Source organism: Haliotis cracherodii, unplaced genomic scaffold, assembly GCF_022045235.1.
Source record: "Haliotis cracherodii isolate W230 unplaced genomic scaffold, xgHalCrac1.p SCAF_15, whole genome shotgun sequence".
NCBI lineage: Eukaryota > Metazoa > Mollusca > Gastropoda > Lepetellida > Haliotidae > Haliotis > Haliotis cracherodii.
The window spans coordinates 15,394,132-15,408,273 of NW_027266270.1; positions in this window are offsets into that span (position 1 = coordinate 15,394,132).

The window sequence follows — 14,142 nt, forward strand, 5'->3', positions numbered from 1 at the left end:
TTTACTAATCCAACAAAAAAGTCTATTGGGATCGACCGCTTGAATTCGCTGCCAAAAACGAAATATTTCAATATGCTCTTTTGTAAGTGGGCTTGTCCATCCCAATTCGCCAGGGGCTGATACATTTGGAGTTTTGTTATTAACCCCAAGGAAGAAACGAGCGGCTCTGCTTTGAACAGAATTAATACAGATGAATTGCTTGCATTTTTGAGGCCCCAGATAGCCGAACCGTACGAAAGTATAGGCTGAACAAGATTATCATAAAGTTTATTAAAAACTGAAAATGACATACCACCCGCTAATTTGAATTTATAGATAAGAACACCAAGAGCTCTATTTGCTGATTTTGCCAATTCCTTAACAGAATAAGTAATATCCAAATGCTCATGTAGCCAAAATCCTAAATATTTATAGGCATTAATAATGTCAATGTGAGAAGAGCCAATAGTAAAGAAAAATTCCGATCTGAAATGAACAACCTTAGTTTTTTCACATTTACTTTTAAACGCCACTGTGCTGCCCAGCGAGAGACACAGTCTAACATACGCTGTGAGGAAATTTTGTCTGGAGCAATCATAGCTACGTCGTCCGCGTACAGTAAAATACTTGACATGTTATCGTCTACCTGAATACCAGATTTAAGTTTATTAATTTCCTCTGCGAAATCATTAATAAATACCGAAAACAATGTCGGAGATAACACACATCCTTGTCGAACTACAGAAGTTACTGAAACGGATCTGTTAAGCAATTATTTATCCTTACACGTCACCAGGTGTTAACATACATTGATTGTACAGCATGAAGAAACTATTGACGCCAACCCGACGAAGTTTACACTATAAACACGAACGATTCACTTTGTCAAACGCCTTTATCGCGTCAATGAAACAAACATATGTGGATTGTCTAGACAACTTTCTATTATTGATAACGGAAAATATACTAAACATATGTTCTTGAGAACTTCGCTTAGAAAGAAAACCGTTTTGTTCATCAGCAAGAACATTATCAGTTTCTAACCAGCGGCTTTAACGAGTGTTTAACACATCGGCGTACAGCTTATATGGGAGCGAAATTAAAGAAATACCTCGATAACTTAACGGATCACGTGGATTGGTATCAGTTTTTTTTAATCGGGTTAATAACACCAGTGCGTCAGATTTCTGGACATGTATTGTTTTCGAAGTAAAAAGTAGAAAGCCTGAAAAGAAAGTCGGTACAAGTGCTGTTATTAAGCACCTCAACTGGGAAAAGGACAAGGCCGACTGCCTTTCACATTGCAATAGCTCGCTCGCCGTCCGCACGTGTAATTGGCGGAAGATCCAGGTCAGTGGTAACAAGTATCCGGTCATTTGTAATGTTTGCGATCTTATTTTGAATCGAACTATAATGAATATATATTTGGTGTGGGCAAATATCTAGTTTGTATATATTTTTGTAGGTGTGAAACATTCAAGTCAATTGTGCAGACACTGGGCGACACATTCATAACGAAACCCCATGAAAGATGAATTGGTGCCTTGTTATGCAACAAGAAAGAATCTTGTGTATTTCAAGGTTATCCTAATCATTGCTTACTTCTACTACATGCATGGTTGGAGACAAGATCAAAGGCACCGCCCAGCATTAAAAACATAATTAGACAGACAGACAGACAGACAGACAGTAGTTTATTAGTGTCTCACTTCAGTACATACGTAAAACAGCATTGTATAACTTGACATCGATAGAATGTACAAAACCATTTAACAGATTTATGAGAGACAAATTATCATAAAATTTATACAGAAATGATATAAAGATGATATAGTAAAATGTTATCCATATAAAAGATGCTTTCTATGATTAAGAATTAAAAAGCAGACTTTGGCAAGTATAACACACACAAGACAACAGAAAGGGTTGTTCGTTTCGCTTTGAACCACCTGCCGGTACCGGTGGGAGATAATCGGTGCGCAAAAACTTGTGTCCAGTCTACCAAGGGGTTTGATGCGGTGTCAGTGTCGAATGATTTTGTTATAGTTGTGAGAAATGCGTTGTATGCCGTATATTTTTGTTACTAACTATCCTGTTATTTGCTAAAGGAGAGCGGATATTAACAACGGTCGCCAGCTAACTGGAAGAAGATCCAGAACATTAAAGTAGATACACGAAAGTTGGGACACTGAATGTGTAACACCAACCAAGCGGTTAGAAACCAGTCATTGACATGAGAGATTAAACTAATAAAAACACAAAATTTTGCTTTCATATACAGTATTATGAGAACTGGGGAGCCAGCATGCTCGTATTACACGCATTCACACACGGAAGCAAATTATAGTTGATATGGTATAGTATTAATTAATCTTAACACGTGTATATGAACAATAAGCAAATTAACATGTCCATGGAAAATGGTTTGTTGCACGTAAATGTTTGATTGTTTTCACTTTGAGATACTATATCATAACAGAGTAATAGAAGGTTTGCGATTCCTCTTGGAAGTACTAAAATAACAACTGTTGTTTACTGAACAGAGAGTTTATTTATGATAAAAACATTGACTGTTAATTTCTTATCTCATTTTCCAATGAAGTTCACTTCATTTTTCTTCTCTTTTTCTAAACTATTTAGAATGAAATTAACATGATCACAAGGTAATGAGCCTGTTGAATGTTACCCTGTTAGATCTGTCACATCTAACATAGATTTAATGATATCTACAGATTCAACCATTTCCTCTAATAATAAAATGTTACCTTTGTCACCACCAAGCACCGATACTCAGCCAGACAATTTTGGGCAATTGTAAAAATCACAACCCCTTATGTGAAACCCCCAGTGATTGTTAAAATAACAAATCCTATCTGCAGTCAGACTATATAACAGTCTATATTCACACTTTAAGAAAAAAAAGAAAGAAAGTGGGGTGTGGGGAAATGTCCAGTATTGAATATCAAGATAACTATTGTTTCGTAACGAGTTACGATACCTTTCTAAATACCCTTATGGACCTTCTATTAAAATAATTACATCTTTTTGTAGAAATTTCAATTTCGTGTGTTATCAGCTCCTAACTTTTAAATGTATCAGATTTTACGTAAAAAGGGTGTTGAAATATGTTAATATTTAAATTTATCTTCACACGCTGCGCTTGTTGCATTAACATTCATATATTATCATCATCAATTATAGGTTTTACGTTGACTTGTATTCAGTCCTGTATTTCGTCGACGAGGTAGGTTGGGTTGAATGATAAATCCATGTAATTTGCTTCATAGATATCAACCATGTTGTGTTGGTGTTGTCTCATAGCATATAGTAGATTTATAGGTAATATATATTTTGACTATAGGTTATTATATTATTATTTACTATCGTACTTACTTCATGATTTACATGAGAGTGAGTGAGTGAGTTGCATTTAACGCCGCTTTTAACAGTATTACAGTTATATCACGAGTGTCAGCTAAATGTGGGAGGGAAGCCCGAAGTGATGCAGGTCTCAGACGTTTACCACTTCGGTGAAACCCACGAGAACGGGTATGGTGCTGACAAACCTTGAAACATAATCGGGGCGAACCGGGATTCGAACCCACAATCATAGGTTTCTGGCGTGCCCAAGGGACGCAACTCTGCACAGCGAATCGCGGCGCCTTAGACGACTGGGCCATCCGTGCCCCAAATAAGCTGGCGAACGCCAGCTAATTTTTCTTGTACCTTAGCTTTTGTTCAAAGAATTCGTTTGTGTTCCTGTCTCAGTGTTAGTTTTCGAGGCATCGTGCTGTCTCCTCAAGTTCGGATAACATTCCCGTGCCCCCTTTTACATGAGACGTTTTATATTCACCATAAACTACATTTATTGCATGTGAGCTCAACACAGTTGACAAATACTCTAAAACATATGACTAGTAAACTATTAATGTACGTTGAAAAAATATATATTGTAAATGCCAAAAAGATGTATCAAGGTTTAAGTAGAAGATATATTGACAGTACCGCTGGGAATTTATTCAACAAACCCATGATAACATTATCAAGTGCAATATTCTTTAATTATGTGTGTTTTATACAGTGCAATATGTTTTCAATCATGTGTTTTTTATCCAGTGCAATATGTTTTCAATCACGTGTGTTTTATCCAGTGCAATATGTTTTCAATCACGTGTGTTAACGTTTTATCAAGTGCAATATGTTTGTTATCATTTGTGTGTGTAACCCAATTCAAGTCTTCCAAACATATTGTGTTTAGTCCAGTGCAATTATCAGCGAGTTATGCCGACTTTATGTCTACAAAAGTACACTGATGTCATTGTGGCGGAATGTAAATAAGGGGCTCTTGCACCAGTGACTTGAAGTATGAGCAAAGAGCCACACCATTTGGAACCGACGACAAGCAATCAACACAAAGATACCACCTGATCCACATTATATTTCGTTCATATAGCGATACCCGTGGATACCCGTGGACACGTGAAGATCCGGGGTAGAATAGGTCTTCAGCAACCCATGCTTGCCATAAAAGGTGAATATGCTTGTCGTAAGAGGCGACTAACGGGATCGGGATTGGTTGTCTTGATGCATGTCATCGTATCCCAATTGCGTCGATCGATGCTCATGATGTCAATTACTGGATTGCCTGGTCCAGACTCGATTATTTACAGACCGCCGTCATATAGCTGGAATATCGCTGAGTGTGGCGTCGTCATACAACACACAAACAAAGAAATCATATAGGGACAGGCATGGGTGAGTGAGTGAGTGAGTTGGGTTTAACGCCACTTTTAACAGTATTCAAGTTATATCGCGGCGTGTCAGCTTAATATGGGAGGAAAGCCCGAAGTGATGCAGGTCTCAGACGTTTACCACTTCGGTGAAACCCACGAGCACGGGTATGGTGCTGACAAACCTAGAAACATAATCGGGGTGAACCGGGATTCGAATCCACAATCATAGGTTTCTGGCGTGTCAGAGGGACGCAACTCTGCACAGCGAATCGCGGCGCTTTAGACGACCGGGCCACCCGTGCCCCCGGGACAGGCATGGGCGTGTGTGAGGCTGCTTGTACAAGTCCGGACTTGTGCCGGTTTTATATTTATTACCCACTGAGCAGCAGTTTCACAAGAATAACCCTGTCAGTCAGTCTGGTCCTTGTTTTACCCCACGATGCTAAACTGGCCCATTATACAAGTATATACTCACACGTAATATATATATTTGACAGAGAACGCCAAAATGTTTGCCTTGAGATGTTTGTCGTTTAACGCCGCACTCAGCAATATTCCAGCTATATGACGGCGGTCTGTAACTAATCAAGTCTGGACCAGACAATCCAGTGATTGACATCACGAGCATCAATCCACGCATTTGGGATACGATCAACCAAGTCGCCTCTTACGACAAGCATAGTCGCATCTGTTGCTGAAGACCTATTCTACCCCGGATTTCCTCGCCTTAAGATGTACAATAGTGGACAGTATTATAACTTAGGATAATCCATCACATCTTTTAAATATCTATTGCTTTTCTTAAGTGCTCAGAAAATATATTTCCCTAGACTGTTACGCAAAGGCGGATTCGAGCTTAAGAATAGCATTTTAAGTTTTGCTGGTTTCGATGGTGACAATAATACTTTGGTAAAATGCGGTCTCTTAAATCTGCATAGAATGGACATTGGAGGCAGAAATGGTATTCTGGTTCTACTATTAAGACTATGCAAAATGGACAGAATCTTAAATTTCTGTTAATAGTGTACTGTCGACCTATTTCTATCATTAAAGTATGACTAGAGCATCTAAATTCAGCTAAAGCTTTAAAATAGATCATTTTGTGAATACAAAAAGTATAATCTTCCAAACCATATTCTAATTTAACATGTATGTAAAAGTCAAACTTTGGAGGAGCTGTGATATTATCTTTCCATATCTGAACATCAATATCGTTACATCGTTTTACAAATTGGTCAATACATAAATCAACATAGCCAACCCCTTGATGGAGCCTAACTTCTCCAAAGCCATACTTATATAACAAGTTTTTTACATCATAAGCCCAGCATTGTCCCCCATTTTCGCCTTATTGATCATGAACTCGAAGTGGTACTCATGCTTCAGAAAAATATTTCAATGTTTGCTCAGCAATCGCAACCAATAAGTGATTATTATCTTATATTGATAAACCTTCACTTCTCGATACATTTAGTCACCTCTTACGACCATCAATGGGGTTCTATGGACCTAACGTGACCTAGATACCCACGAGGGTCAATGTTAACGACATTGCTACCCTTCGTTTTTGCGTATCAAATAAGAACTATTGGTCTCGCACGCGATATTTGCTATCGGTATATTACATCTGGAGATGGGGCGAGGAGTAAAATCAGGTGCCCACCCACCCTGACCCGCCAATGGTGTATCCTGGCTGCGTAGGACAATGACGCAGTTCAAGATCTGTCTGATTGAGCAAGACGTGTAGTAAAAAACAACACGAAACTGCCTTCTAAACAACATCAATATGGGTTTAATGTATTGATTATTCATATCTGGCCTCGGCTGGATGACCATGAGTTAGATTACCATCTGAAATCGTTTCATGCATTAGGAAATTGTTTTACGAAGTCTAAAACTGGGGATACTTCATGGCAACGAAAGAGAACATTATCGTTAAGAGACCATTGCCAGGCACTTCATGGTAATAAAAGATGTGTCTATGATAACTTTGGCGGATGGAGCCTATGAAATAACTCCCATCAAAACAGTACACAATGTAACAGTTAAAAAAGCCTGTTCGGATCCCATTCTACTCCTCAGTGGCCTTTAACATGGCTGAGATCGGGGTTGAATGGGCACAATGTATGCAGCGGTGCTCTATGTCCGTAGAGGACTAAGGTTTGTTTAGTGACCGGTTCATCTACCTGATCTGGTAGATTTATCTGGATATACGATACCCGTTATTATTACTGCAATTAGAACAGATCACCACTCGTCGTCCTCATTATGATTGATATTGATATCAGCACAGTGACAATTACGTGTTGTGCACGTGCTTCTAAAGTATATCAATTATTGCAAGTTCAAAACTCTAATCATCGTTCACCAGAGCAGCATTTCTCGTTAAACAGGACATATCCCCTGCTGTGTGTTCTGTGACGTCCTATCGTCCAGCGATCTGGTTAAATATATAGGACTGTTCTGATTGAGGAGGCATGACGAACATTTCATTCAGAACCCGCCCATTTAGAAAATTTATGATTCATCGAAGAAATGATGATATGATAATGACCAGTTTGCAGTGTGATTAGAGATAAATGTGTCACAGTAAGTAATGACAGACAAAAGTATCACGTTCATCAAGCGACGAAATATATCCATCTGATAAATGATCCTGAATTTATTGGTCCTCGATACTTCCGCCATGGCTGTCTAGTAAGTGATACATAGCTTTCTGTATTCTCTGTTACTGTCATAGCATCGTTTATGTTGCAGTGTAAGCATAAAGTCTGATTTTATTTGAAGGATATTTATTTAGTGCCAAAGGCACTTAGCTCTTTATCAAGAGATTGATGTATCGTATGTAACACTGCTGTTATCTCTGGGACAGAGTGATGAATAGCAAGTTTCGTAAAGGTTAAATTATAGAACTACCGCTTAGAAGGACGAATTGAACTGTGCATCTGGGTGGCTTGGCGTTGCTTATGGTATAGGGTATTGGGGTTTAGGATGTATTGTTAGCCACAGATCAGATGAGGTTTTAGGGACGTTATTGTTCTTGGGAGGTAAGGAAAATACCCTCCCTTAACTGAATCAATATCTTTATTTGTTGGCAAACATGGATGAGGACACCGGAATCCACTATCCACAAGACAACGGAGCGTGTCAATACATGCTTGAAATTATAAACCAAAATAAGTACAAGCAATCAATACCTGTTTGCCTTTGACTCTACTTGCTTGTCAGAATTGTAAGAGGTCTCTTATATTTGCCATCTTTTTGTATCCCGCCTTTCCATCAATAACGACAAGCTAGCGATTTTGTTAGTTCATCTTCGTCTTGTTTCTAACAAACAACAAGCCCCCATGGTAAACACCCAGACGTCTAAACATTTCGATAAGGAATATTTTTCTAACAACGATGTGCTTCTTAACAAAGTATACATCGGAACCCAGTGATTCAGTTATCTATTTTAAGAAATACTTGTAAGCAGTGTTTACATCACAGCGACTAGAGTTATCTCCCCTATGTTCTTGCTCTTCCCATCACCGTTGGAATCCATGTTCATTGAATACTTCAGTCTCTCAACATAACGCGCCCGACACATCGTGCAGATTACCCCCATTGAGCTTTGACTTGAATAACACATTCCGTTCTTCGCATCGGACAGTTATCAGCTAGTCACGTAACTAAAACAAACTTTCTGATACGAAAAGGCAATCGATTGGGGTAGTATTTGTAGAATTTACACCGCTAGCTGGCATTGGCTTTTGTCTTACAACCGACACAATGGTAAGGGGAAAAGTGGTATTTAGAGAACTAACTCTTCAAAAAAATCGCCGAGAATGTTATCCGAACTTGAGGAGACAGCACGATGCCTCGAAAACTAACACTGAGACAGGAACACAAACGAATTCTTTGAACAAAAGCTAAGGTAGAAGAAAAATTAGCATATTTGGGGCACGGATGTCCCAGTCGTCTAAGGCGCCGTGATTCGCTGTGCAGAGTTGCGTCCCTTGGGCACGCAAGAAACCGATGATTGTGGGGTCGAATCCCGGTTCGCCCCAATTATGTTTCAAGGTTTGTCAGCACCATACCCGTGCTCGTGGGTTTCACCGAAGTGGTAAATGTCTGAGACCTGCATCACTTCGAGCTTTCCTCCAACATTAAGCTGACACGCCGTGATATAACTGGAATACTGTTAAAAGCGGCCGTAAACCCAACTCACTCACCACATTATTATTTAGTTAGGTATTAATTTCGTCGTTAAAATTGTTGGACATTTTCCAATCAAATGTTATACAGTGACGTCACTGACATACATATTCAAAATTCGTAGATGTCATTGGTTGGTGACTGTCAGATTGACTGTGGTTTGTTTCGTTTCATTTTACAATCTTGGATCTTGGGCACATTTCTCACCGAGTCGATTCATACAAAAACACCAATGCATCTTCCAGTGTTATTCAATTCCAATAAGAAATCGACGAAAATGTGATCCGAATACGAGGAGACAACCCGATGCTTCGGGAACTAACAAGATAACTGGAACATAAATGAAGTCTTGGACAGATAATCTATGGTGGAAGAAAGGTTATCCACACGGGACAGTAAGACTACACACAGAACCCTGTGTGGAGTTCACCACATTATATTTTAGTAAAGTATTAATTGATCGCTCTAACTGATAGACACTTTCCCATCAAACGTTAAGAGAGACGCCACCGGTTTTTAAAACAAAACTCGTATATGTTCATTGGGCTGCAGTTTGTTTACGTTCATTTTACGATCTTGGAACTTGTGCTCATATTTCTGAGAAACAGCAAAGCACCAATGCATCTTCCAATTTAATTTGATTCCAATAAAATATCTAAATTAATCATTAATATTATTTATGATTCCAAACGAAAACAAAAAATACAGCCAGGAACAGAAATAAAGTCGTTGAAAAACAATCTATGGCAGATGAAAGGTAAGCCACGGGAGACAGTCAGATTACATGCATAACCCTGTGTGGAGTTCACCCCATTATTATTTAGCAAGTATTAATTGGTCGATCAAATGGTTGAGAGTTTTTCAACTGAACGTTAATATAGGACTTGACTGACATACAAGTACATAATTGTGGCTGTTCACTCGACGGTGGTTTGTTTTCGCCGAAAGTTATAACCCAAGAACATTTATCAGCAATAAATGATGCAAAACGACAAATCCATTAAAATGCAACGTTTGTGGTGGCAAGGATATGTTCAATGGGAGGAACAGAACCAGAGAAAATAGACATCAGGTCTGCATCAGGGGACTTCGTGTATCTCCCTGATCCAGCAGGTCGTCCAACTTGATAGCCGAAGAACATTTATCCGCATTAAATGATGCAAACACGCTAAATTCATGTAAGTCTAAATACAATATGGCCATGTACTTGGTTGCAAAACGAGCAAGGTAACGTCTGTGTTGGCAAGAATAAGTTCAAGGGGAGGAACAGAACCAGAGAAACCAGACATCAGGTCTTCATTAGGTGACCTTTGATATTTACATGCTCCAGCGGATGGCTATTGAATGTGGTAACTATTGGTGAATAACACGATGGAACTAACATCAAATACGAATACAAAAAACGACACAGGGAAACACCTAGTGAGGTTTAGAGCTAATAAAATATTAAACGGATTTGTGACCACTTGTGTCAAACCGGGACAAACCGATTGGCGACTTATGCCCCTCTCGTGATTATCTTATCAACTTGATTCCGTCTTCGGGCATAACGACAGCATTAATCAATATGCTTGTCGGTCGGGTAGCCTTGTGGTTAAAGCTTCGCTCGTCACACCGAAGATCCGGTTCGATCCCCGACATTGGTACAATATGTGAAGCCCTTTTCTGGTGTCCCTCGCAGTGATATTGCTGGAATATTGCTAAAAGCGGCATAAAACCGCACTCACTCACTAGAGGGTTGGCTAAGACACCATTCGAATTACAAGAAAAGGGCAATTTCCTTCAAAGAAGTACGAGCGTAACCTATAGATGTGACCTACATGTATATCTCCTGATTCGAGTAAATTGGCACAGCACATCTTCTGTAGAACCCTACATACAACTAGACGGCTGCCTTTCTCTAAGGCATCAAAGAAGGTATAACCTTATGGTGAAAACATTATGGTGAAATGGACAGACTGTTCAGTCTGCAATGTGCGCTATACACGACTAATCTACAAACTGTAATTATTATTAGATACATGCTTTTTAGAGAAAAGAAAAAGGTACATGTGTGAATGAATAAAAATAAACTAGAACATTCACAACCTCCTAGGATGACATAATACCTACAGACAACGTCAGGTTTTAAGGCGATGTTTCAGTCTGGGTCGAACTCTCTGTCTTTGATAAAAGCTTTTTAAGTGAAATTAATTAGTCTGTCTGTTTGAACGTTTTTCCATTTGCGATCCAGATGGTCCAATTGTATTCCCTAGACATCCAAAGCTAAGTTTTCAGTCCTGTAAAGGTTCCCATATGCCGTCTCTTTGATCATAATTGCCAATCTCACAGCCATACCAGCTTGGATACCATGTGCAGGATAATCTTTAGTGAGATATATGCCACCCGCTAATCTGTCAGGCTTGATGTTGATGATGGAGATGAATCACACGCACGTATCCAACCTATTAATCAGAATGCAGAGCATGTAAGTGGCTGTCATAATTCAAACAAAAATCATATAATGAAGACAACTAGGCACAAACACATGTCTTGTTTCCTTCATGGATGTCCGGACACGAAATGTGTTCAACCAGACCACGTTAACTTGTGCACATGTCCTCGTGCTGGTCAGGTCCAGATAGTCAGAGGGGAAACACACTGGCCTTGCACGCAGGGGTTCGTCAAGGTGATGCATAGCTTCATCAACTTGTGTTGTACACAGCTGAGAAACTGCATGGACACTCATACACATTCGCATGATGACCTCACATAAGACATTAAACGGCTTAACAACCCAATTCGGTTACTATGTTTAATGGGGTAAATTATTTGTAGTGCTCTTTGGCCATGTCATGCAGTGTAAATACACTCCAGCACTCGCAACCTCACTGAAGTACCTTTATGGCCAGTTAGTATGTTCTGCCGTGTTGAGCATAAGGTATGTAAGAAATATCTTGTCTGTCTTTGAAAAGATATATTTGACACGGTGAACATAAGATAGGCTAACGAAATAAATTTCAAGTCTCGAAAACCTATCAATTCAAGATCTGCTTTATCGCTAAATCGCCTGACCTTTGGTACTTCAGTCCCTAGAACAACTTACTCGTTCGATGAAAACCAGATTTTGGGCAACATAAAACGGAAACAGATACCTCACATTCATTAAAAATGAAGCAATTCTTTGTTATTTAACCACTTCACAAAATACATCTCTTCCTATCTTCATATCTTTTATTGATCTATCTAGAACATGTATTAATTTCAAAAACAGACTGCAATATCAGCTATTTAAGTTTAACTTTCTGAATCCTCTAAAAAGAACTTTTTTTTCAATCTCTGTTGAAACATTATGTCATGACATCTAGGTTTCCATAGTGAATTGCCCATGGAAAATAGTTAATAAGGTATATTAAGATTGCAATAGCGTGTCCTGGTTCCAGGGTGAAATCTACCATTTTTGAGATGTGTTCTTGAAACCCTTTTACTCAAACAGACATTGTGTTCATGAACTGTTGACGATTGAGCTAAGACAAAACAAAAATGTCAAAAACATAATATAGAAATAACCCATGTGTGAGGTGAGGTGAGGTGAGGTGAGGTGAGGTGAGGTGAGGTGAGGTGAGGTGAAATGGGGTTTAACGTCCCCTTTAAGATTATTTAACTTATATAGCAACATTCATGCACGTGTGTTTGTGTCTGTTTGTACTAGTCCGGAATCATGCCAGTTTTATAGTGATAGCCCCCTGAGATAACATAACCTCAGTTTAACACAGCTACCACACTCGGGGTACTTACTGTGCCTACTGGCCGTCCAGTCCTTGTTTCATCACGTTAATGCCGAACGCCAGCCAGGGTACCAGCAAGTACCATCATTGAACGCTTGTTGATCGGCCAGTTGATCGAACCATCGACCTTCCGCTCTCCGGGCAGATGCTTTATCTACTTGACAACGGAGTGTGTCAATACATGTTTCAAATTATTAAACAAAACTAGTACAAGTAACCAATACTGGTAGCCTCTAATTGCCAGTCAGTAATGAAAGAGTCCTCACCATTTTATTTGCTGGTTATTCGTATGCTCCTTTATGCTCCTCTATGGTCATAACCCAAATGTCTCAATATTTTTCTCAAACAACGATGTGCTTCTTAACAAAGTATTCATCCGAACTCAGTGTTTAAGCTATCTGTTTTAGACATACTTGTAAGCTGTTTACATCACATCGACTAGAGATATCTCCCTGATGTTCTTGCTCTTCCCATCTCCGTTGGAAGCCATGTTAATTGAATATCCCAATCCGTCAACAAACCACGCCCGTCATATCGTACATATTACCCCACTGATCTTTGACTTGAATAACACATTCAGTTTTTCTCATAGCACAGTAATCAGCTAGTGACGTAACTAAAGCAAACTTCCTGATACGAAAAGGCAATCGATTGGAGGTAGTATTTGTAGAATTTATACCGCTAGCTGACATCGGATTCGTCTTCCAGTGACACAATGCTGAAGGGAAAACCGATATTTAGAGAACAAAATATTCGATTCAAGTCAGAGGTAATCGCGGGAATGTGATCCAAATACGAGGAGACCTGATGCCTCTAAATGACTGGAACATAAATCGATTATTTGAACGAGAATCTATTGTAGTGTTCAGAGTTAACCACATTATTATTTAGTTATTATAAGTATTAATTGGTCGCTAAAACGGTTGTAAGTTTTTCAACTGGACGTTAATATAGAACTTGACTGGCTCACAAGTACAAACTTTGTAGCTGTTCACTCGACTGTGATTATTTTTCGTCCAACTTGATAGAAAATGAACATTTATCCGCATTATAAATTAAATGATGCAAACACGTAATCCATGTAAGTCTAAATACAATATGGCCTTGCAAAATGGTTGCAAAACGAGCAAGGTAACGTCTGTGTTGGCAAGGGAAAGTTCAAGGGGAGGAACAGAACCAGTGAAACCAGACATCAGGTCTTCATTACGTGTCCTTTGATATTTACATGCTCCAGCGGATGGCTATTGAATGTTGTAACTGTTAGTAAAATCACGGTGAACGTAACATTAAATGAACAAAAAGACGACATCGCTAACACCGAGTGACGTTTAGAGCTAACAACATATCAAACGGATTCGTGAACAATCGTGTCATTTCGTGACAATCTGATTGCCGACTTGCGCCCATCTCGTGGTTAATTTGATCAACTTCGTTTTTTAACGAACACATCACTCAACATGTTGTCC